At 48.1% G+C, this 26,046-nt stretch overlaps 1 protein-coding gene across 13 annotated transcripts in view; it reads left to right on the top strand.

Annotated features, from left to right (window-relative positions):
* The window catches only part of TANC2 (tetratricopeptide repeat, ankyrin repeat and coiled-coil containing 2), a 288,782-nt gene that overhangs the window by 11,890 nt on the left and 250,846 nt on the right, over window positions 1-26,046 (top strand). For 3 of the 13 annotated variants that reach the window (XM_064473526.1, XM_064473528.1, XM_064473521.1), the window contains exon 1: window positions 21,973-22,286. The gene's annotated coding sequence lies outside the window, so the exon portion shown is untranslated. Of the gene's footprint in view, window positions 1-8,600; window positions 8,747-21,972; window positions 22,287-26,046 lie in introns of those variants that run through there. The other 10 variants (XM_064473534.1, XM_064473530.1, XM_064473524.1 and 7 more) reach the window with 6 other exon arrangements.

The following is a 26,046-nucleotide window of genomic DNA, read 5'->3' as shown; positions in this document are numbered from 1 at the left end:
TGGGGCCATTTTAGACATTTTCAGGGAAAAAAAGAACTGGGCTTCTGTTAACCCCCCTCGTACTCCGTGCCAGTCATCGGCACGTCACAGCACAGAAAGAGAAGCTCTGTGTCTGCGCTCATCGTTGGCGCTTGGTGTTTGCCTGAGGATCTGGCTACCACCGGCGAGATGAATGCGGGCTTGACATCGCTACAAGCTGGCACCGATTGACTCTGAGAAGTGCAGTTCCCTGTCAAGTTATGTGTCTGGTTTAGCGGTGTAATCGCTGCGCAGGAACGAGGTGGTGGACAGCAGCTGCTGGAAGTAAAGGAATTGCACGCTGGGTTAAAGCTGACACCTGCAAACCCACGTAACTCTTTGGCTTCAAGGGGAAAGCTTACTTCTGGGAGTCAAAAAATTTACTCTTCCACGTAACTCTTTGGCTTCAAGGGGAAAGCTTACTTCTGGGAGTCAAAAAATTTACTCTTCCACGTGGTCGTAGTGAACGACCCCCCGTCAGGCTGGTTTTTTAGGGCGTGACAGATCTTTGGTCTTCTCTGTCAGAGAGTCCGAGGTAGCTGTGTTACCAGTGCGTCCAGTGGGGCAGTGAGGTGGCATAAAGGTAGGATCTATCAGATCACAAGCGGGTGTCTCGAACACGGGTGCCTCCATCTGAGCCCTTACCCCGCATCACCCAGCAGTCCTGGAGGGCAAGTTCACGGTCAGTCACCCAAAGGTGTGAATTTCCCCATCTGACTGCAGGTCATCCCCGCTTGGTCAGCTGAATCATGCTTTAAACTCTCGACTGCGCGGGCTGTCCCGCGGGCTGGAGGGGCAGCAGGCGCCTTGCTCGGACGTGGCACGGGCAGGGCAGGCCCCTGCAGCCAGAGATCCCCCCTCGGGCAGGCCTGCACCCCGGCTCTTCTCACTGCGCAGCCCCGCCGCAGCTCGCGTCTGCCAGGCCTAGCACCCCCCTCTTGCTGTTCTTTAATGCCCTGTGAGAATGCAGTTCCACGTCTGCTCTGCGTTGTCCCTTATTGCTGGATGAACTGCTTGCAGTCCAGCCCTGCAGACATGACGTTTTGGGTTTTTCTTCCCCGTTAATTGCTTCGCTACATGTGCAAAGTCTCAAATGAGGTGAATGCTTACAAAAAACCCCCTAAGTTAGCCTTGCTGGCAGCTTTTTAGAATTGCAGACTCCATGTATTTATGGGTTGGAAAGTGTTTAAAGCGAGAGGAAACATATTCTCGCTTAAGGTGTGTCTCTAACTTGGGATCCATCACTTCTGCACGTTGCCGTAGCAACGCTGCAATGGCATGGGAGTTCCTTTTATGGCTGGTTTCCGAGCAGAGCGTGGCTGGAGCCGGCAGGCTGTGTTTCCAAGCAACCCAGTCCTATGCTCCCGTAACTAGGAAATGCAGCTTTAATATTGCCCATGATTTTGATCATATGTTCATTCTGTCAACTTCTGTCTTTTTGGTGTGAAATAATTACTATGGAGTACTACAGAAAGATCCCTGGTTCATGGGGATTTTTTTTTCCTCCTGCTCCGAGTTCCCTCACTTGAATGTTCAATATGGGAGCATTCATATGAAGGCAAAGACAACAGTCCATTTATTTAAAAAAAAAAAAAAAAGAGTGCTATTCAACACATGATGCTGAAGAGTAATTAAAGTGATGCCATCTGCACCGTGTGAAGAGATGCATCCTTAGCTTGCCAGGTTCGCAGCTGATCAGATGCCATGTTTCAGGACGAGCCTCCCAAAACGCAGGTGTTGAAATGCTTTGTGAAAGTTTTTTTTTTTTTTTTTACTAGTTCCTGCCCTGATACTGGTTCCTTTTGTGGTTTCATCTTCCCTGTACTTCAGAGGGCTTTTGAAAATAACCTGCCTTACAGAGGAGGATGTGAATTAGTAAAGCATAGGAAATCATTACGAAGACCTATGATGAAATTAAAATGAAAAGTTGTGTTAAATATTTATACTGTAGTCATATCCTACCCGAGGCTGCCTGTCGGGTCCCCCCGACAGACAAACAGATACCGCGGCATAGTCCATATTGCCAAGAACAGTCCTCTTGGTTTGAACAAGAGGAAATAGTTTATGCAAGGATTAACTTCAAGCACGCAACCTCTCCTGTGTGAGCTAGTAGAACTACGCCACGTTTAAAGTTAACCTTAACGACTTTGCCTCGAGGCCTGCCCGGGGCAGGTACGGCGGGCTGTAGATGCGGGGTGTCAGAGTAGGCGTCTCTTACGAGAGCGCTGAAGCGCCTGTTGCAGAGGTGGGATCCTGGGGAGGTGTGGAGCTGCACACCCACGGACCGAGGGTGCAGCATCGCGCCCGTCTTCAAAGCAGCAGAATAAGGCTGAGAAGAAATTGCAGGGAAACACAGGGATTTACTGGTTTTGAACTGTATTGTGGATTTCCTCCTGTTTTATGGATCTTCTTAACACTGGCAGCTGGAGGGGAGGAAAGAGCGTGGCGCGTTATCCCCAGTGGTTGCAACCTGCCAGCGTCTTGTTTCGAGCCAGCTCCTGAACACCCACTAGCAAGCTGCCTGCGAGCTTTTTATGACCCCCCTTCACATGGAGTAACCCATTCCTTCTCATTTCAGGTGCAACCCACGAGCGCAGAGGATCTTGAAAGCCACAGGGGCCTGTGTGTCAGTCTCTCAGGTTATTAGGAATGCGAAGTTCTGAGAAGGCAGTTAATGACCTATTGGGGTGGCAATTCTTTCTGTCCTCTGAACACGGAAAATGGGCTGCGAGGACTTACTTGATGTCTTTGGAGTTGCAGAGGAATTGTGACTCCTTTATCTCTAGTAACCTTCCTGTAGTGTATTTCAGAAGGCAGCATGGCCAAGCGTACAGAGGACATGCTGCAGTTCGATTGCTGGGCGCTGTTTGTCAGGGAGCTCGAAGGCAGCCTGTGAAGTACCAGATGTGACGCTGCGTCCATCTTTTCTGGTGTGCCAGCTCTGGCACTGATCAGTGCTTTTAACTGGGGTGAAAAAAAGGAAAAGTGAACCAAACCTAAGGCACCTGTTTAATTTTTCAAGGGCAAACCCCTAACATTGGCTGTAGAACGCGTATATCCCAAAGCCTGAGATTATTTTGTGCACTTACTTCTTGAAACAGAGGCAAACGTCCTTTTTGGTTGCACAGTCTTGTTGGGTTTGGTGGGTTGCTTTAACAGCATGTAAGAATTCGTTTGGATATGGTGAGGCAGGTTCCTCGATGATTTGATTTGGCATCACTCCACTGTCCTGAAATGGGCAGTACTAACTTGTTACACCAACTGTAGATGTGGCCCTTCATATCTTGTATCAATTTTCTTTTAAATAAGTCACACCTGCCCACAGTGATATTTAACATTACTCAATCCTTGTAAAAATGACAAACTTACCATCAACACTAAATTGACTGTGATTAGTCGCATATGGCAGCATTAACAAATGATGACACTGAAAAATGCCCTGTGTGCTTTTATTTCAAATGTTCTGTTATGTTGTGCTGTGCATTTACTCCTCCCCAGGAATGCTCATTGTCAGGGGAAGTAACTTCACATCCCACCTATTTAGCAAATAGATTGTGAAACAGATCTTTGTTGTTTTGAGAGAATAGATTTTTATCACCTTCAGAATAACTGACCGTCCTTATTTTAATCAGGTGTGCGTGTCCCAGCCTTCACCGAAGCAGACCTGATTCTAAGCCTTCATACTTCGTACAGCTTCAATCCAGTCTGTTGTCAGCTGTAACTGGTTCTTTTAATCTTTGGCAGTAAATGTCAGGTGAGGAACTGACAGTTCTGAAGGCAACAATTTCCCATTTACCCGCAGCCTGTGTAATACATGAGTGGATACTTACTGCCTGTGAATGACCGTTGCTGTCAATCCAATTTAAAGTCTGTTCTTTTCTGTACTTCTGGAGGGATTCTGCCTGTATAATTTATCTGTAGATTATAAAGGATAGGGTGGCAGTCAGTTAAAGTCTACATTCAATTTATTAGTCGTATTTTAAATATTTGATCACAGTGAGGCTAAAGATTCGATACCACCGTGGTATGGCATGATCGTGCATTACAAATGGCTGCAGTATTTGGAACGGATGAGGTGGAAAAAAAATCCTTACATTTGTGAGAAAATTATGGCTACGCATATCCTGCGTGTCAAGCCTAAATACCATGCATCGTTTACAACCTAGGAAAGGCATGTAAGCCTCCTGACGGGCGAGAGAAGGGTTCAGACCACCTCCGTGGTGGCGAGGGCAGGAGGTGTGCCTGGGCCAGCCGCGCTGCCCGTGCCTACCCGCGCGCCTCCCGCGGCGTCTCTGCCTTCCCCCGAGGTGCGGTGGGCCGTGTGCCGCGGGCGGGATGCGCGTAACGGAGCTGTTACAGCACTGAGGCTACAACTGGCCACGTTTTAAACCTCCGAGCTGCCTTCAGCTCTCGTCTGCAGAAGGAAACTTTTAATATGTGATTCCTTTTCTTGCACTCCTTTCTGCATGAGCGTGAAGAAACAAAGCTGAAATCAGGGCCTGAAGGGGCACCCTGTAAAAAGCAGGTCACGCCTTTATTTACTGTAACACTTTCATTCCGTTTATGCGATGAGGTCAATGCTGCTTCAGGTAGAAAGAGGCCTGCTATTTGTATGCACACATCTGCAATGCTGTGTTCTTTGTCATTCCGCTGCCTGTGTTCCCATGGAATAGCAAGAACCAGATTTCAAAAAATACGCCAAACATCTGGTAAAATAGGGACTCTCCGAGTTTATTTAAACATATTTGTTCATGAGTGTCATGGCTTGGCCAGGTGGTGATCACTGTTGAAAAGCTGTCCCTAATTTATTATGTAAAGTATTGCATTAGGTTAAATGGATGTGCTTGTAAGTTAGCATGTTACCCAGCATGAGTTGCGCTGGTAGAATCCGTCCTGGTAAGACATACATGTTTGACTAAATTATATTTACATTCTCTTCTCTCTTTATGTGGTGGTCAGCCCCCTGTGAGTCATGTCGATGCGTTCCAGGGTATGTGGGAATCTCTTAATGGCGAAATGTTGATTTAATGAATTTTGAGCAAGAGAAACACAACATCAAAAGCCAAGACACACAGGGAATAAGTGACTGGAAGTGAGAGCACTTCATCTAAGGAAAAAAAAAGAAAAAAAGAACCAGAACAAATATTTATCTACTGTTTTCTTAAAGGATTCCTTTTCTTCTCAGACGTGAAGAAACCGGTGTAAGACAAACATGCTAGCAGCTACTATCCGTGTTAGCTCCTTTTTGTGCTCAGTATGTCAAGGGAAGAAAAAGAAGATTTATGACTCATTGTTTTCCAAGGATGCCGCTTCCTCGGCAGATATTTACAGGTTGTTTTTTCGGAAAGCTTATAGTTTACAGACTGCCCACTGAATTTCCATTTTTACCGCAGGGTCATATTATTACTGCATAATTCATCATGTAATCACATAGGTTCTGCATTTAATGCTCAATTAAGGAAAAAAAATGGATTAGCTACTCATATATTATTGTCTTTTATCATAGACCTTTAGGCTAATGTAGTGATACAACCTGTATCTCTGTTGGTAAGGCCGGCGTTCAACCCCACTGCTCAGCGGAGAGCGGAAGGTGTTGACGTCCCCTCTGTGGGCAGTCTTCTCTTTTCCTTTCTAGAACCCGGCTGTTGGTCTTGAAGAGCTCTAGAGTCTTCTGTGGAGCAGGAGTCTGACATTTTGTACCGAACTAGCCTAAAAACAGCCTCAGGGTCGTACTGTCACTTTAAAAATTAACGTGTCAAACATTTAACACCTGGTAAGGACTGCAAGTGTTACTTTCAAAACTGAAAGTTATTTTCATTTGGAAAGTGTTCCGAAGCTTGACAGTGTTTCCCACACATTCGTACTGTCTTCCAACTGGAAAAGTTTGGAAAATAGTAGTGAAGTGTGTGCGTATGTCAGGAGGGAAAGCTCATTCTGCAGAGCCTGAAAACATGTCTGGAAGCAATCTTTTTCCAGGTACAGTTGAAATTAAATGAAATCTTATTTTTCTAATAAATATTTTTGTCAAAATTTTCTGACCTCTTCAAATTCTACTCATGATGGAGCACGGAGAAGAGAAGAATTTGCTTTTCCTATTTCCTCTAAACAACAAACCAAAAGACTATAGAAAAATGACATTAAAACAATGAAATTGGTGGTAGACTTGCCAAGGATTTAAGCGATAGGAAGTGAGGGAATTGAGGTTCCCGTTTGATTTTATTCATCACTTAGGCCTGAGCTGTCTCTGCCGTGGACCTCGGTCTCTTTTGCATCACGTATTGGGTTGTAACTAACGCCAAGGCAAGGTATGCATAAAGCACATAAACGTTACTTCTTTAGAAACACTGTGTGTCGGCTGCCCGAGAAAAAGCAACTGCGTAAAGCCGAGGGAACAACGCGCTGGGCTCGTGTCTTCCAGCTGTTAACTTTCCATTATACCTGCCTGCCTGCAGTTGTGTGTTTACACTGTGCTGTCAAAAGCCCCGGCAGTGGAGCTGCGCTATTTTCAGTGGAGCCGTGGCAGACGTAGCTAAATTACTGGTCTAAAGAACCTTTGGCTTCTTTACAGGGTTGAACAGGTTTGTCGTGAACACTTAGCAAAAATTGCATCTGGAAGGGCAGTGGGAAGCGAGGGAAAGGGGGAGGACCTTCAGTGCACGTGAATGAAATTGCTCACTGAAAGGCAAAAATCGCTTTAGATTGGCAGCTCCTACCTTCAGCGACTGTCCCGGCAGCTCCGCGACGCTCACCTGCTCAGTTCCAGGAGCCAGGACGTTTAGTCCTGTTGTTGCTGATGAGGTTAATGTATGGCTCAAGGTAGTGGCGAGGGAGTGCTTGAACATCCCCCAGAAGGTTTAGCATTTGTTTTCTAAATAGAAAGAAAACCAAAAGGGAATGCTGCTGAAGTTATCCTTCATATTATAAACAAACACAAACAGCCCTGGGAGCTCCGGCTGGCTTTGGTGGCTGGTTGTAGCTTAAGAAGCGGGTTAATTTGCCCCGCTCTCACCTATAGATGTCACTGCCGTGAATTAAACCATAGGAAATGTCAACGGCAACTGAATAAACAAGCGGCCTTGAAATAGCATTGGCTGAATAAATGACGAGTTTAATGACATCCACCGGAGAATGGTTTTGTCAATAGCAGCAATACTCCAGTATTGTAAATAAGGAGAGTCTGGGACTAGAGTATCAGCAGTTGTCAGATTATGGATTTTTCCTGCATGGCAAGGGAATATAAAAGAGCTGCTATCGATGCAGGACAATTAAAGCATGGTTTGCATGGCTAAGAGGAGCGGTGTTGCCTTTATTGTATGGCAAAGGCAGAGCCTACGTTGGGAAGACCTAGTGCCTAACCTCAGCCCGTGTAATCTCTGTCCTTCCTCCAGGAAAACTACCTCTGGGGTTTTACAGCCAGCTGTAAACGTATGTTTGAGAACTTACTTTGGAGAAACGTCCCTAATTTTTCAAGCGTGCCTGTAGGGAAAGAAATTAGCATTTATTTTATTTAGCCATTATTAAGCCTGTTTATAGGATGGCCCTTCAAGTGCCCCTACCAGGTACACAGTAGATGCTCTGAAAGCTAATTAGCTAAGTAACTAGAGCAAATCCACTATTAGGTATGCGGGGAAGGTAATGCTGACAGAAACCAACAACAGGGCTGAGCAATTAAGCAGACAGACAGTTCTGCAAATGGCTCTGGAATTTACAGTGGGAAACGTCTTTCGAAGGCAAGGGAGTTCTGCTGTTTGCATGGAGCCAGGATTTCACCGTGAGCTTCTGAGGCCGACAGGGACCATGGACATACCTAGTGTGACCTCTTGAAAAACCTGCGTCCTACAGGGTAGAACGGCTTACCTGGGACGCAAAACCCCTGGAGAAAAGGGTTCCTGGGATGCAAAAGCTGGAAGGTTGGGCTAAGGTGGTCTCTGATTAGGATCATCCAACCCTTTTCCTTGTGTGTTTTTTCTTGTTCCTGTATGAAGCTGAGGGAAAGGTTATGCTGTGCCCTCAAACTAATATGGCTGAAGCTACATAAGCTGTGAGAAAGGGTAATTTGAACTTAACAATTCTTTTCTGTACTGTGATACAAATGGTTTTTAAAGCTTAAGCACTTATTTTTAGGATTGACAATACAGCTCTATTGGCCCACACAAAAAAATAGTAAAAGTAGGAGGATGGGGATTGTGCAGATGTATGTGAATAATTCTTGGCAAAACCTGTTACATATTCCTCAAATGCTAAATCTTAAGACATTTCGCTCTTCCTCTCATTTCCAGTTACACGTTTTGCTGCACTTAATCTTTTTCTATATGAGATCATTCTCAAATATTGCAGTTTGTAAATGGTTTTCCAGGTGCTGGGCTGCCTTTTTTTTCCCTTCTTCTTTCTTAAAGCTTCTTGAGTGTCACAAATATTATTTCTATAGCTGAACTCAAATGGATTATTAGAATTAACAATTTCTGTGTCCTCGGCCGCTTGCTGCTGTTGTGCTATGTCCTTTCTGGGGGACTGTGCAAAGCATGTTTGAAGACTGTTTTCCTCTTTGACGTGCTCAGATATTTTTCTGTTCATGTCCACAGGTTTCAGAGCTGAAACTTGCAGCGTGTTTTGAAGGCAGCCAAGAAGGAACTTTAATGGCTCTCCTGGAAGTCGTTCAAAAGCCACTCCCATCGACTACATCGTACGTTGCATAAGGCCCCAGAAGCAATTTCCAGGGAGGTATAAGGTAAGGGATGATAATTTGACCGAAGGCCTGTATTAAGAATGCTTTTGGAAGGTGACGTTAAAACTTCTAAGTGTATCTTTTTGCCATTCAAAAAATGTGTCTTAAATCTTAAACTTCCTGGGTCGATTCTTTCCTGTGTTAGTTTGGGTCCAGCCCACACTGTACCCTGCTCTGTGTCTTTCCAGAAAGTCTGGTACCCAGCCATTAGTTTAGACAGTCGCTTTTCCCCGAGGTGTAAGAATTATCTGCCTTATGCTCGAAAGAGTAAAAATTGAAAAAGTATTTCAAACTCCAGCAAAAGCTGGCCCTGTGCACCTCCTGGTGAAGCTCCTCTCTCCCATAACTCCAGCTTGGCTCTCTGTACCTCCTGCCAGGGCCTCACTCTCCTCCGACACAGAAAAATCACCCTGCTGCCTCAACAAATGGCTGTTTCCCATCAGAGTTGCTTGGACTCTGTTTTTTTTTTTTCACATTTGCGTACTTTTCCTATTCTAATAAATCCAGCCTTGATCAAATCATCTCACCAAGCTACAAGGAGTCTCTGTTCCTGTATGTAAGGAACAGAGCACAAAGCAGAGATAACGCTCCACCAGGACACACTGAAATCACAGCTTATTCTCTGTAGGAATGTTCTACCTCCTACTCAAATCTGAATTCTTAAGCACTATTTCAGGCTTCTTCCTTTCAGGTCTACCTCTTGAATGCTTTGATTTTGGGAATTGAGTTGTTTTTTTTGTCCTCTCCGGTTAATTGTTCTCACCTTTGATTTAACTTCTAGTCTTCTGCACCCAGACTTTTTCAGGACACAGCTCCTGAAGCTGGAGGCTACTTTTGCCTCTAGGTCACGCTCTTTTGCAGGTTTTCTAACCACATGACCTCAGGAACACTTAGAGTCAATCATTAACTCAATATTCGAATGTAAGCCACCTCTGCTGGAAATTGTGTGAGGGTAGGCAGCCTCAGAGGTAGGATAGAGACAAGCTTCAGGCGCTGTCCACAGAAGAGCATTAGTGTTGCAGGGGGGTTATACCCCCAGGTCTCTAGATGTAAGGACTCATCATGACCAGTTCAGGGTGAGCTTTGTCAGCCACTGGTCCAGTACACCTGCTGCCCTGCAGTAACAGGAGTACTCAGCATTACCCCGACATGGGCAGTTTATAAAATTTCCTGTTTGACTTTGCCTTGGTCTTGCTTTTTCCACCTTTGAGCTGACCATATTATCGTAGCGTTCTTTGTTTTGGTACAGTCAACGCTCCCGGTGCATCCTCATCATGGTGCTGTAGTAACAAACGGACAGACGGCCTCTCCTTCGTACCAGTGGCCTGGCTGCTGTTCTCCATTCAGCAAGAGTGTGAATGATCTCCATCTCTTATAACAGTGAGCGTAATTTGGGGTGTGGGGAAAGTGAATCTAAGTAAAAACAGGCTGGTTTTTTTACTGTCTCTCTCCTGATTCTGACTGGAACAAACTAGTCAGGGGTATTTCTCGTCTGTTGAGCTCCAGGTGAAGAGATGGCGTTGATTCTCTCTTCACACATCGCCTAGTCGAGGGAAGTGTCTTTATTCTGCAAGTGGCAAAGAAAAGTTATTGTCTCTTCGTTTTGCATACAAGGAGGCTCCTTGGTGGAGGAGGAATTGTTCCCTTGGATTATTTTTATCTCTGTGTTATCTCTGTGTCTCGCTTTTACCGTGTCTCATGCTCTGCCCAACTTTGTTGCCTCTGTGCTATACCCTGTTGTTTTCTTGTGTCCTTTACTGTGACTCTCAGTATTCATGTCCTATTTGAGAGATACCTCTAAACTGGAGAGACCAGAATGCTGTTGGACAAGTGGTTTTGCACCTCTGGAAGAAGTGTCCTAGTGTCATGTGGGCTTTAAAATCAAAGCAAACTCTTGATCATACTGCGTGCATGCGGTCTGTCTTCATAAACCTGTAGGGTGTATGTGCGTTAGCCCCACCTCACAGATCTCTATATCCTCCTGCTCTTCTGCCTACATTCTCAAGACTTGTTCTTACCCCTGGGGAAAAAAATTCACATACTGTGTTGACATTAGCTGAAAAGGTAAATACTGAGCACTTCTGAAAATGTCGGCTTCTGCTCTGCACCTGTATTGTTGCTACCCTTTGGGCCGTACTGCCTCCACTAGCTCGCTCGCTCCTAAAAGTCTTCCTTCTTAAAGGATTGAAGTCTGTCTCCCTGAATCTGCTTCTAAAATCTTTCTTAAATAGGAGGAATTATTCAGCAGCATACATTTATAAAAGCAAGAATTGAATTCAGGCAAGAAGTTGACTGATGGTTCTTGTAAGGGGCTGTGGTTGATATTTGCGCCAAAAGACAAGGTGGAAAAGCGATGACCTTCTGCTATGGTGGCTGAGTACAGAAACATTCTTAATTCCAAACTGGAGTGGATACAAACAGCAACTCCACTCACAGAGCCCCCTCGAGGGAAGTGGTTTGCAGTATGCCCTTTCACAGGAGAGGAGAAAACCTGGCTGGCATTAATTCACGCTTTCTAGCACAGCAGCCAGCCTCTTTCCTTCCGCTCATGATGATATCTTTGGGCAAAGTCACTTATGCCACAGTGCATTGAAGGCACTGTATAAAGGGCACTGCATTACCATATTGTCATGAGCTTAGAGTGTTTTATTGCAGCAGAGACATTATTAGGAAGTTCCTAGGAAAACAAACCAGCCTCAGCTGCATCAGGTGCAACTGATACAACAGCAGGTGTTCCCACGGCTGTGGCTGCGGTGAGAGCCATCAAATAGTGTTGTCATTGTTTAGGGCGTTGTAGGGGGTTTCTGCCACCTTTTCTTTCCCCCCATCTTTTTTTTTTCTTTTTTTTTTCCTTTCCCCCTTCATACTCGCACCCTGTCTCTGCCAGCATACTCACTTTCCAATGCCTTCAGAACACCCAGTGTAGCAACGCTTGTCACAGGGACGGTGGTCGCCCTTGATCCCAGCACTGTGGCAGAGCTACAGTTGGGGTTTGGGGGTTTTTTGTTTGTGTGGGTTTTTTTTTTTTTTAATGTGCTTGAAAATGACATGCAGATTGCCGGTGAGTTCCTAAATCTTTATAACAAGAATAAAGTAGTCACTTCAGTTCCTCACAACACACAGACATTTGTTAAGGCCTAAGTTTCCTGCAGCCCTGCTTCATTAGGCAGAGCCTCCTCACACTCTGTACCCATTCTGATCAGGGCAGTGATTTCTGTACTCTTTATAGGGTTCAGAAATGTTCCAGTGGTGATGCTGGTCCCTTGAGAGATGCCACGTAGGCAGACTGCTGCATGGACTCGTCGGCAGGGGCTGGTGCCTGTTACGGGGTTGCCAAATCCACCAGCCCGACAGTCGAGGCTGCAGCAGCTCCCTTTCCCAGGGGCAGCCAGCAGCGCTGGAGGAGCAGGCCGGGGTGCCCCGCTTCTCCCGTTAGCTCACTGGAGGGGTGCTCTGCCTGACAGTTTTTCTCTGTGCTCCTTGCTTTGCATGGAGGTGAGCATTTTATCATATAACCTAACGCTGTCCATGTAGATACGCAGAGCTTGTCCATGTAAAAGGAGAGCGCTCGCTGAGTCTGTAGTGCCTGGACATCCGTGGTCACAAGGAGGACAGCGAGTGGTCGTAGGCTGAAAACCCCGGGCTGAGTTGCATTGCCAGGAAGAGTTACTAACCTTTGGCCTTTCTCAGCTGCACAAGCCCTGCTGTAACCTCTAGCAGCTCTTGCTGCTTGGAGTTATCTGATGACTTGTTCGAAAGACTTTGTGGAAGAAGAGCCGGGAGCCATAGGTAGCATTGCACAAATGCCTGCCTATTTCAACACCAGGCTGGTGCGGAGGTTACAGTACCGATGGCAGCACCAAGCGCCCAGCGCTGCCCAAATGTTTTCTGCACTTTTCTTGCTGTGCTTTGCTTGAGTAATCAGGACAATTCTCTGTTAGGCGTAAAATGAAAGTAAATGATTAGAATAAAGATGTGCTGAGCTACTTGACAAGACTTGAGTGCAGGGTACAGAATCTGTGGGTGTTTGGCACAGCCCCAGCACTGCAGATATTTTAGCTCTTGCTTATTTTTGATTCTGTTCAAGTATGACTTACCTTAAAAAAATTAACTGCAAAGTATCTGATGTTACACAACAGATACTCATAATGGGGAAAATGGCATGACAAAGCTATAGGCGCGAGTTGGAGGGCTCAGGTGGTGGTCTGAATTATCCGGGGTTCAACTCAGTCTGGAGCAGTCGGGCACTAGTTGGTTGCACACAGAGCGGTTTGTTCTGACAAATAACTCTCTTTCAAAGGAGAAACCCACAGAAAGGCTTCAGATAGCCACGCTGCCATCAGTTGCGTTCGCTTTTAATCCTTTTTAGATTTGAAAAGCAACTAGGAGGGGATGCTGAGGAAAGCAATAATGCACCCAGAGGGATTTACACATGGAAATCCTTCCTAGGGAAAAAGCAGCAGAGCACCTCTAGTACATCTCTTCCAGTTCTGTACCCAGCCCCGACATTCCCTTTGCTCGGGATCTCGGCAAGACGACACGGTGACATAGGAACTGCATTCCGTAGCTTTTTTTTTGCATCCGAAGGGATGCATCACTTCAGGTGAACGTTTCACTCGCTCTGCTTCTGGCTAAAATAGCAGTGAAAGGGACTGAAAGCTGGGGCAGAGAGCCCTTCCCGTCCCAGGACACATTTTAATGCTGCAGTTTGGAGATACTCCTGGGATCCGCTGCAGAAGCCTGCACGCGGCGAGGCCGGTGGTAGCAGAGGCAATCTGTGGCTCTCCGGGGTTGCCTAGTGAGGTTGTAAGTCCCTGACCAAACTTTGTTTCTCAGTTGCAGGCCTAGGCTGCAGACGTCACATCTGGACCAAGAGGAAGAAATGAGTCTGTCGTGTGTGGGCTGTTTTTAAGTATCAGTGCAAAAAACAAGAGATGAGAAAGAGGCAAGGGTTGGGATAATAACTGCCAGCAGACAGCTGGGCTCAACTGAAGTAAGGAAACCGTTAAAAAAGGAATTGCAGCATCAAAGCTTCATTTTTCACTTTGTAAATTCAGCTCAAGTTATGTCTATAGTGTCATTTGTCCTGAAGATTTGGATTGCTGTGCCGCATCGGAGAGTGCTAACGCCTCTAGCAGAGGGATCTGCCGCTGAACTGCAGGCATCTCTAGGGTGTAAAACAGCAACAGCTTGACGGCACTCAGCAGCAGTTCAGGAAAGCACAAGAAAGTTTTGGTAAAATAACAGAGCAGTTGGGCAGGACTGTAGGAAGGGTGTACAAACAGAACACGGCATAGTAGGCCAAGCAAGCTGCGTCGTGATCACGTTCTTGCCTCTAAGATACACGAGTCTGAAAAAAATTGCCATTAAGTGTTACCGGTGCTGCAGCAGGGTGAACGTACAAGCTCTGCAGATCTTTATAGCTATCGCCTGGTGACAGGAAGCTGCCAAATGAGAAGTGAGGTATGGTTTCAGTAAACGCTGAAGAGGAACAGTGAACATGATGAGCGTTGTCACGAAGGGAAAGACCCACACCCCTTTGATAATAAGAAAATCTTTTTGAGTATAGCCCACACATGGTTGGGAGGCAGTTGCTTCGCTGGTTATTGCGAGCCAGCACGTTACGTCAGTGCACACCTACTTAACAATACCAGTTGGGTTAATGAAGGGAAGGTTACAGTTTGGTTCATACGCCTTTTGAAAAGTGGAATAAACAACGATCTTTATTCCCTTGGGAGAAAAAAAGTGCGAATCCTGCCAGCTGGTTTGTAACATGAGAGTGCTTTACATGGTGTATTTTCACAGCTGTCTTATCAGTTTCCTAAAATGAATCAGGGTGGAGCAAACAGTTTAGGAATGTCATGAAAAAAGGATCTGGAGCTTTGCTGTGGTTCATGATAATGATGCCCTCTTGGGATCGTGTATCAGAGTTGGAAGATCCTACTGGAGATAGGAATAATAGTTTTGAAATATTCTCACACAAAATTCTGCAGCTATTGTGCCTAAACTCTGGTGGAGACATCCTCTTCACGCTTTATGGCAGTTTCACTTGGAGCGGTTTTCAGGCGGGAGGCATTTCCACATCTCCTGCTGCGAGATTCACTTCTGCAAAACGTGGCGGTTCCTGTCACTGCAGCTCGTGTCAGTGGGAGCTGAGGGATCTCAAAACTTTGTGGACCTGGGTGCGCGCTAGATCTTAGCTGGGATCATCAGCTCCTAAACCGAGCACTAAAGGTCAGGTCTTTCACCTGCTGAGGATGGTGGGAGAACCCGGACTGATTTCAGCGGGCTCAGTATCGTAAACTAAAATCCAGAAAAACAGGGAAGGAAGCGTTTCAGTTCTGTTACGTCCAGAAAAAGCTACTGCGCTGTTTCCCCTTTCCCCCCTCAAACCAGCGCTCTCATACAGCGCTTTGGGTTTTGGTGTGGGCAAGCAATAAAAAAAGAAATCTGTACTGATTTATTGCGTGAGCTGCGCGGGAGGCATGCTCGGCTGGAAAAGAGTCTGACAGGACCTGTTAGCGCTGCTGGGGGTTAATGCAATACATGGGACTATTTTAGCGGTTTCCCTAAGTATCATTTATTCCATGGCTGCTAAGACTTACGGTGTGTTTGACAGAAACAAATCGAGTGAACCAAAGCTTTTTCCTTTCATAAAAATGACTATGACCAAAACTGTACTCTTTAAAATACAGCATATTAAATCACCTTATCGAACTTCTGACAGTTTAATTTCAAGGAGGCTTACTTATTTTGTTGGCTTGTGAAATACTTATCACTGCTTTAGAGCTCGTATTGCTCTGAAGACTTCCCAGGTGTGATTGTGAAGGTGAGCAATGTTATCTTCCTTACTTATACCTCGGGTGTCTGCTGCAAATAGTTTCACTGGCCTGCCAACACACGCGCAGAACAACATATATGATTTACGTCAACTCTGTAGTGTCCTGAGTTAAATGTTTTAATGATCAGATTCGTGATCACCTGGGAGAAATGTTTAGTCTCAGTAATTTTCCATATACCTGAAAAGCTGAGGACAAGCTGATTGAGAAAATAGTGATTTGCAGCAGGTCTCGTGTCCGTCTTCATCCGGTGCGCAAAATGCTGCTGCTCCCATTCCCGAGCTGCTCTGTTTTCACAGCCCTGCGATGAATTTCACAGGGGACGTCCAAGCCGTTACCCCCGTACCCCAAATCAGGCCTAACTGTGTATCTCTCTTATTTGCGACAAATGCTTACTGTTCCTAGAGGCCTCGGCTGCTGGCGACACCACGGTCTGTACAGGCAGACCGTTTCGGTGCTTCACCATCCTCGCAAGTAGGAAATGAGCCCTCATTTTCATCAGAATCATCCCGGCAGCTTTTTAAGCCCTTGTCCTGTTCACTGCCGTCATGGAGGACAAACGGGTCCTTGCGTCTCCTCTTGCCCCATGCATACGTGAAGGCTCTTGTCGTCACCTTTTCCTTAGGTTAAACTAATTTGCTCATTCTCTCGGGATAAGAGGGTAGGCGGGACAGGCAGAATATAACACAGAAACTGGTCGTTTTATTCTGGCACTTCAGTTTGGACGAGATTTATTAGTAGAAGCAATGCCTGTTTTTAAACTGATTGGAGTAATTAGAGCTGTGAGGCAAGTTTTTGGGGTGCAGAACCTCTTTAACAGCAAACTTTGTGCTGAACTTTGCTGAAGTAGTAAAAGTTTAAAAAAAAAAAACAACCCAAACCCCCCAAAACAAAAAACCAAAACAAACACCCCCACCCCCCCAAAATAGAAAAGCTGTTCTAATTTTTCCAGCTCTACTAGTTGGTATGGCCCTGAGCTTGTCCTGCTGTGACTTGAGGCCATCACAGCAAAGCACCAGTCCATACATAGGATCCTTCTGGAATGCTGGAACATAACTACAAAGGATAACGTGCTGGAATTTTAATTAATGGACTGACAAACTGGAAATGTAGTTTTAGCTCCTCTCAGTGTATCTTTGTTCGGGACCGCAAACATCACGTGTACTCCGAAATTGGGACAGCAGCCGCTGAAGGCAGCCTGAAGTAGCTGTGCCAAAGCTGTAGAAAACGATGTGAAGCTTTTCCTGCCCCAGGTGACCATCTGTCTGATGGGCGCCTGCAGACACGGACCGTGATCGCGTGGACTCCTAGAAACCGCGCTAGGCTGGTTGTGGCACACCCGAATGGGGAAATACCCGAAGCCGGTCTTCTGGTTTGGCCTAGCGTTTGTCTGCAAAGAGCATGCGGATGCTGTAACGATAGCGAAGCGGAAGGTACAGCTCTGAAGGATCTTTGTTCGCAACTGAGTGCTGTCCGCCCTCTGGTAGGTGTGCCCCAGTGTGCCGGGGGTGCGTTATTTCAGTCAAGATGTTATCTTGATCGCGTGCAATCATGAACGCTCCCAGAGTGCCTCTCGAGGAAAACGGTGAGATTGGTATTGTTGCTAAATTATGAGCCGCATAAATACGTCCGCTCCTCCAAACTTGCAGTTACAGTTTGACATCCAATGCTCTTCTTTTAATAATGGGTGTTTTCTGTTAAACAGACACAGAATTCTGGACTGAGCTGTGTGTGTCTGGTCGGTGGATTAAGGAATCTCACTCAGCTACCTGTTTTGAAAAAGAAAACATGAGAAGGTATCAGGCAGCAGTTGAAAAGTTTTAGGGTAGGAAGAAACACTGGCTAGGCAGGGGGCATGATCGTCCTACTTAAAAGTGCTCTTTGCTCACTGCTGCCCAAACAGCGCTTTAACGTCTGACACCCTTCTTTCACAGTGGCATTTGTTGTGCTGCACTTCTCGCTGAAAATCTCTCGAGGACAGTGAGCAAGAGCTCTGCGAAGGGTCTCTGACTGCACAGCATGAAATCCTTCTGGAGGTCAGTCACCTCCCGTGCTGGCAGGCCTTTGGGCGCGGCGCACGGCTCATCGTCTCTCGGCCAGACACCTTTTCCCTTCATCTAAGTGTGGCTTTTTTTTCCCCCGTACTTCCATGTGCTGCAGGAGGGAAATGGAACGGCTGCGAGTTGCTTCCTGTTACAGGCAGGACCGTTTGATGTAGGTTTGATACGCTGAGACATATCTCACTGGCTCTTTGTTTGCATGTAGCCTTTAACGTTCTTTTTCTCAGGGTCCAGGAGAGTTTTGCGGTTTGGTTGTCCGTATTTCTGAGGAGACAGAGCTCTGCAAGCCTAAAAAGTTTTGTCTCTGTTGGCTTCTCTTATTGAAAAAGCTAGAACCCGGGCATTGATTCTGAGATTCCCAAAATGCAGCTCCTTTCATGTTGCCTGGTCGTCTCACTCCAGAACAGGTGTATACAGGAAAATAAAGCTATTTTCACTCATCCTGTTACTCGTTCCTTCTCTGAAGCCCTGTTAGCAAGCCCCAGACTGAGCCGTTGCTCAGACGGAGGGCAGTGCTGACGCTAATGCAGCCCTGGTGGCAGAAGGGTCATAAAGCACGCATTTATTTAGATGTAGACAAACTAGAGGCAGTTATCCACAGCTCAAGGTGCTCTTGCCAAAAATTGCAAAAATTAAAGTTAAACAGCCAGCAAAACAGAAATCTTGCATTCCTTCTGCAGAAACCCAAATCTATTTCAAAACTCCCCGGGCTACAGAAATAGATATGCCTTTCATTAGCTCTGACGGGATGGCAGACCTGGAGTTCTTTTAGGCTGCTCAAGTGTGAAGAAAATTAGTATCTCACATTTACAAGATTATACTGGAATATTTTCTCCACAGGCATATACTTCTTAGATAACAAATATTGTAAGCAGTATTTATTTTTTTATACAGTCACACTTAATAAAATCCATCTAGGAGATGGTGTGATGGCGTATATGATTTAAAAGCCCGAGTGTTTCTGTATCTTCCTGTAGGGATTCTGGCTGTTTTAGAGACAACATCTTGTTTATTACAGCCAAATTTTTTCTTTGCTGTTGTGCAAACTTCATGTCAGCTTTGCAGTACAAACACGGAAAACACAGAGTTGATTGAGGTTTTATGTGAATTTTTTGACTGCCTAGCTCACCAGAGAGGTTTGAACGAGTGGTTGTAACGCTAAGATGTAGCAAGGTGTGGATGTGACCAAAATGGAACTTGGCCTGCATTTCTGCAGCTAAGCCAGGAACGGTGATCCTGAAAAATCCCCCCTCCCCACTTAGCTAACCTTTGAAAAACTTAAGATGGAAAAAAATAAACTAAGAAGTAGGTGATTTGTGTTGCTATTCTTGAAATACCTCCAGTTGTGCTTCTGCAGAGGCACAGACCAACCCAGCCTTAAAGGGCTGGGCAGTTTGGTGCTTTTTATTTCTACCGAAGCCTGAACTAAGCGTGCCCGCGCGTCCCAGGCAGCATTGCAGAGCAAGCTCCCTGTGCTCCAGCAGGGTCTGGCTCCTCGCAAATCGCAGGGGAGGCTGCCATCGGTGGAGAACAAGGACGCTCTCTTTGCTGTCCTCTCCTCTGCCTCGGGAACTTCAGACCCAAGTACTGACTCGAAGAGGTCCCTCGCCTGCTCGGGTCCCCGCGCAGAAGGCACCCAGCTTGTATTGGTACGGCTGGAGCGTAAAGCCTTCGGGATCGCACGTGCCTCGGGAGGTCCTAAAGCCGCAGACGTTGTTGGCTGCCGCAGGGCTCGGGGGAAGCCTTCTGGCGCCTGCCCGTGCTGAGGCCTCCGCTTTTGGCCACGGTGGGAAACGGACCCTGCGCGGTGGCTCTGCTCTTCCCGCAGGTGGCTGACACCAGTTCTGGGTCGGACGTACGTGACTAAGTATTTAGACGCTCTGGCTCCTCTCTTCCTATTCAGGAGCTGGTCTTTTGCCGTTATCTCATTCCCTTTGACTTCTCAGCTCTGCGCTGGAAGTGTCAGATCCTCCCTCTCTTTCACAAACCTGTGTCTTGAAATCTGTTTTCTCTAGGAACGATGCGGGTACGTGTATAAAGCAGTTGACATCAGTTCTGAGAATATTTTCTTGTAGGTGGAACTATTATTCCTCCTTGGTGCTGTAAGTGTGTGCAGAGCCGGTGATATGCTATGCTAATGAGTTGCTGAAGGAAAACGGGAATTATTCCGTGTTCCCCTCTAGCATACGTGGTTTAAAAAGACTAAAGGGCAACAGAAGATAAGCAATTCCAGAAAGCACTTCTGCTGGAAGTAATGAAAGAGACAGGAGGCTACAGATTTAGATGAAAATATCTCTGGAAGATTTCCCTACTGTGTGTATTTGGTTTTTTAAAGTGCTTGTTGCACTGTTTTATGGGATGCCACTGTCCCGTGAGAGCACAGCCCGAGGGCTGCAGTGATAGGCGATGGCATATTCGCTCGCTCTGATCCAAGCTTAATTCCAGAAACTTGGCATCTTGTTCACCAGCTCTGCTAATAAATACACACAAACACCAAACCAGAGCTACCTCCAATTTTTACTGACACTTCCTAGGTTGGATTCTTTCTATGACAATTTATTTTTTATACAAGTAATATTCTTGACTCGCAGCTGAAGATTACCCCGTTGCTTCATTTATTTGGTCATTACTCTGGCACCGCGGGCAGATGTGATGTAAAGCTCTTAACCGTTCTGGGGTAAGATGGAGGCAAGTAATCTGCACCCGGAAGGTTTAACAAAGCATCCACCCCAGGAGCGTAGGTACTTTTAATTAATTTAATTAAAGGGAACATTTTGTGCCGGACTAAAAAGATTATTACTAAATATTAGTTTTCTTAAAGGGAAATAAGCAGGTAAAACCCGAAATTCTGTTTGCCATTTTTTTTTTGTGCAAAAACCACGTTCATTTTTAGTTTGAGAAAAGGAGATTTGTCACAATTATATTTCATTCAGGGTGGACAATGAAGCAGTGCTGGTACGCTGACTGGATTGTTAGTTGCAATGCCTATTTTAAGCAATTTAGGTAATTTAAATAAATGTTTGGTTTAGGTTTAACAGGTAGTATAGCTTTTCTCTTCTTGTGTGTTCCTTTTGCACCTGGATTTCGGCTGACTGATCTGCAGGGGAGGATGAGCAAAACGTTTTGGTTTTCAGGTATTATTCCCAGAAGTCTCCTTTTTTTAAAAACAAAACCAAACAAAAAGACGCGGTAGTAGCGGGCTGGGGGGGGGTTCCAGGGCGGCGGGACGCGCCTGCCCGCTCGGGAGAGACGCGGGGCCGCGCCGCCCGCACGGGCGCGCCCGATCCGTTCCCGCCGCCGCCGCGACGCGCCTCGCTCAGCCCCGGGCCCGCCCGAGCGGGACCTGCAGGGGCGCGTTCGCCCCCCGGGCGCCGCTTTAACGCCGCGGCCCCGCTGGAGGCGCTGACAGACGCCGGAGCCGCTTGAGGTCCGTTCCCCGCAGCGCAGCCCGGCCCGCGGAGCCGCCCGCCGCCGGCTTTTCGGATAAACCCTTCCCGCAGCATCGGCCGCTCCGCCGCCGCCCCGGCGTCCCTACCCGCAGCGAGGGCGGCCGGCGGGCGGGAACGGCTCCCTCACGGCGGGGTCCGCCCCCCTCAGCGCGGGGTCCCCTCACGGCGGGGTCCGCGCCCGCCGCCGCCTCCCCTCCCAGCGGGGTCCGTCTCCCCTCAGAGAGGGAGTCCGCGCCCGCCGCCGCCCCCCACAGGGCAGGTCCCCGCTGCTTCCCTGCCACGGGGACCCGCCCCAACACGGGCCCGGCGGCGCCCCCACAGCGCTCCCTTCCCGCCCGCCTCCCGCTAAAGTTTCACCCGCTCGCCGGGCGCGGGCGCTGCTCTGGCCACGCCGGCGCCCTCCCTCCCGCTCCCTGCGGACCGGGGCTTATCGCAGGCGGCGATCGCGGACGCGATGAAGGCGCATCCCTCCCCCTCCCTCCCCCTCCCTGCCGCCTTCCGCAGCGGCCGCGCCAGGTGGGAGCGGCGGGAGGGCGAGGGGCCGAACCGCCCCGCCCTTCCCGCGGAGACCTCCCCCGGCGCAGGTTACGCCCGCGCGGAGCGGGGCGCCCGTTTTGCATAGCCACACCCCCTCATGAATAACCGAGCAGCCCCGCCTCTCCCGCGCGGCTCGGGCTCACCTCCGAGCGCGGAGGGAGGGAGGGAAGGAGGGAGCCCGGGGGCGCGCGCGCCCGCCCGCCCGCCCGCCGCTTCCCTTCCCCCTCCCCCTCCCGCCCGGGGGGCCAGCGCCGCGCGCCGCTCCCGCCCCGCCCGCTCCCCTCCCCTCCCCTCCCGCCCCCCAGCGCGCGCGCCCGTGAAGCGGCGGCGCGCTCCGGAGCGAGCGAGCGCTCGAGCGGGGGGCAGAGGCGCGGGGGCCGCCGCTCCGCGGGGGAGGCCGCGGCGGGCGGCAGGGCGGGAGCGCGGGGCGCTGCGGCCGTCGGGCGGCGGGGGAGCGGCGGGGCCGGCGCCGCCGAGGAGGGGCGAGACCGGCCGCCCCCCGCCCCTCCCCGCCCCCTCCCCTGCGGGCGCGCGCTCGGCCCGGCAGCGGCTCCCGGCGCTGTGGTGAGAGGGCGGCGCCCCGCGCTCCTCAGCCGCGGGCGGCGCGTTCGTGAGGGGGCGCGGGCCGCCGGGGAGCCCCGCCACGCCGTCGCGCCAGGTAAGGGCCCGCGGCCGCGGGGCGCCGCGCGTCTGTCTGTCCGTCTGCGCGTGTCCCTGTGTCAGTCCCCACTACCCCCGCCGCCACCGGTATGGGGGGGGGACACGGGGATACCCACCGAGCGGGGGCGACGCCCGGCGACATGTCGGCGCGCGGCGGGGAGGGGCCGGGGGAGCGGGCGGTGTCGGGGTGGAAATCGCGGCGAGACCCCCCGGCACACCCCCCCTCCGCCTCCGGTCGGTTCCGCACGGGGGGGGGGGGGCGGGTACAGCTCCCGTGTCCGTGCCGGGGCGGTGGGGCGGGGGCGCGGCGCTGCCCCCCGCGGCGGGCCGGGCCCGGGCCGGCCGGCTCACGGCCGCCTTACGGCCGCCTTGCTCTCGGTCGCTGCCGCTCGGGAGCGCGGCGGGGGGCGGTGGCGTGCCCGGGCGCTGCGAGGCGGGGCCCGCACGGGCAGCGTGCAGGTGTCGTTCAAAAATTCCGTCTTTTCAATTAGAAATCGCCTATTTTTAAGAGCGCGGCGTTGCAATCTTAAAAGGTAAGTGCTGTTTCGTGCGCAAATCACGTGCTGCGGAATTCAGATGCATCCCTTCGAGCGCGGGGGGAGGCTGCGAGGAGGCGTTTTGCAGAACGGCCCCGTATTTACAGGGGCTGCGCCGCAGGTAGCGCACACGGGAGACGAGCCCAGCCGCCCGCCGCCCCCTCCGCCCGCCGCTCCCGCAGTGTGGAGGAAAGCAAGGGTTAAACGCCCTCCCTCCATCCCTCCCGTGGGGTGAGTAAGGAGTGCGGAGTCTAATGACACACGGTATCTTGCTTGTTACAGGCGTGGGTTGATTGTTGGGGGCTAAAATGCAAAAAAGAAATGAGAGATGATGAGGCAGGCAGCTTTGCTCAGATGTATGTTTTGCAAGGAAAAGACAGATTCTCATCCCCGTTTGCGTTGGGAAGTTCAGGAGCATATGTTAGACGGTAAACTGATTTAGGGAACGATGCATCGATGTGGGATTAGGCTTTTATACAGGTGAGAAGGGCGTAAGGAAAATGGAATATCTGGAGAAATTAAATTATGAAGGTTAATTAGTGCTGCTGGGGAGTGTAGCATAGCTACAGCATATGGAATGAAGGCACATTAATGTTGAATTGGGAGAAGAACGAGAAGAAATACAGCGAACGTGCCGTAGAGAGCAACAACATGGCCATGAAACCTTGCTTGCAGCATTTCTCAGGTTGGAGCTTGGAGTGATTTCTTCAAAATGCTACAGGCTGGGTGTTGTCTGTCTTATTTAATCCTCAACTTAAATACCAAACCTGCAACATCCATTCCTGATGTGTGAATTAAAAAGAAAAAAAGGAAGGAAGCTAGTGAAGTAAGTGCCTTTTGGCGAGAGCATACTGAAGAGCATCTCCTGGCTACAGTGACATGAGGCTTTCTTGCTGGAGCGGTGCGAGACACCTTAGGTTGTGGGTACTTTGAGTGGAGGTACACTAACAAATGTACGAGGAACGTGCCGTTGAATTATGAAAGTACGATATATTGCAGCTTGCCATAATCAAAATCCCATTTTTTGGCTCTGCAAACAAACTAGTGGGTGGGTGGGGGGTAGAAAAAAGCAGTAGTGCTTAGGCAAAGGCTATCTTAAGCTGTTTGAGGTCTGTGGCTGTTATGGCTCTGGGGCTTCTTAAAAAATAAACAGAGTACTTGGAGTTGTGCTGCTTTTTTGTAGTAACTCTCGCTAAGTGCATCATCCATACAGGAATGGCTGTGTGTGCTCCAGACTTGCCACTGTTTTCTTCTGAGTGGTGGGGAGCGGTAGGGCCGTATCCTGTCTGGATCTGGACTGTGGTCATGGAATATTGAAGCATAATCGCATGCAGGTTTAGTCTTGTAATTACAGTGTGAATGACTGGTTACCACTTCAGTGTAACTGGATGACTAATCTGATTTTATAAAATAAACTCCTTATCAATATTGATTGCCTTGTAGCAATTCTTGTCTTGTTCTCATCGTTCTGTCTCCATTGGTTTTCCCATGATCCTGTGTGAGCTTGCGTGTTTTTAAATTGAAATACATATTCTGAATAAAAAATATGTCTCCTAAGGTACCTAACAATTACATTTTAAAGTTTCAGGTTACATACATTAGATTTACTTTCAATTAAATCTTTAGAATATAAGTGATATAATGTTGTTGAGGAGTCCGTGAGCGTACCTGTTACATGCATTGAAGTTTTAAAATATTAGGTTTTTTATGCCATGTTACAGGCAAGCATGCCTAACGTTCTGCTTGTAATTCCATTTATTACTATTAATGTGCATAAATACAGACTGTATTAGGCCCAAATGTGGATCACATACAGTATTATGCACTGTGTACACTGAGCTCTGCAGGTTTTGTTTTATATATAAATCTATGGCTGTATATATATATATATATATATATATATATATAGACACTCTACCTGCAAGGTCTTCTGCGGTTTGCCTATGACGCATTTAAGTTTTATTAGTACAGAATCTTATATTTTCTCTGTTAACATCTGTATTATATTTTACTTTTTTATTAAGTAGCAAAGGGAACCCAATTAGAAGGCAGCCAGCAAATTCTAAAACAACCCCTTGTTACATTAAAAAAGAAAGTAACCTGCAACCCTCCCAACTTTGTGCATGGATTTTTATGTTTAAAAAAAAAAAGTGTTCCTCTTTATGTTTTAACTAAATTTACCTTCTCTAGAGGTGGTTAAACTTGTGAGGTTTAGTAACACCTCTAATTCCACGTTGTGAAATGTTAAAAAAACACTTTTGCTTTCAAAAGTTTTTAAAAAAATTTCCCTATTTCTGTCTTGATGTATAAGCCATGAGTATACACATCGGTTCTTTGTCTTTAAACTTCTGAGCCTGAATTTTCATTAAAGCAGAGTGGTTCGACAAGATGACTTCCCGTGACATCCAGACAATAAAATGGCTCTTAACTAGTTTCTTTACAAGATTGAACTGATTTTAAGAACTGATGCAAGATCAGTGACCTCTTGTCTCGCTTCTCCCCCCCGCAGTGGTGCGGCGTCGTAGCCCTCTCATTTGTACCAAGTTAAATGCTTGAGCAGCTGCTGGGTGAATGAAAACTGTTTATTTTTGCAGAGTTCATTTCTAGCTGGATCAATAAACTGAACTTGACCTGTTGAACATGAGGGTGACAGGAGGAGGATGCAGGAGGATGAAATAGAGTGGGTGGATCTGCCCTTCGTGGCAGCCGTGAGCTCTTTGAGTGGGCAGTGCCACTTACGAACTCGTGCCTGGAGTACTTGCACAAAACCTTAAAAATGGTACCTTTCGATGTACAGTGAGTGCCTCTCCCTGAGCGTACGTTTTGTTTGTGCCACGACACAAAGAATGCTCACAGCCTTAGAGCTGTGCTTACGTTGTTAATTGTAATCCTTGTGGTCAGCCTGATGAGCAATTTCAGGTTGTCTTGCACTTCGCTGCCAATGTAATAAATAGGTGCCAACCTCTAGGAACGCTTTCCAGCATCTGTAGGATGTGCAAAGGCTGCGTGGTCGTACAGGGCCTCGAGACGTTACCAGGAAGGTCTGTGGGAGGTTGCCACAGTCTTCGGCGAGAGCAGAACTGAGCCTGAGGGTTGTTTCTGACACGTAATTTGAAGTCTTCATCTTGGAATAATGTGTTCATGTTAACTTCAAGGTGGAGAGTGTGCCTGTTGGGTTCGCTGGAGATAAATTGGTGTTTAAAGCTCTCTGCATCTGCAAAT

This window comes from Phalacrocorax carbo, chromosome 25, assembly GCF_963921805.1.
Source record: "Phalacrocorax carbo chromosome 25, bPhaCar2.1, whole genome shotgun sequence".
NCBI classification, from domain to species: domain Eukaryota; kingdom Metazoa; phylum Chordata; class Aves; order Suliformes; family Phalacrocoracidae; genus Phalacrocorax; species Phalacrocorax carbo.
This window is presented reverse-complemented; position numbering and strand designations above follow the sequence as displayed.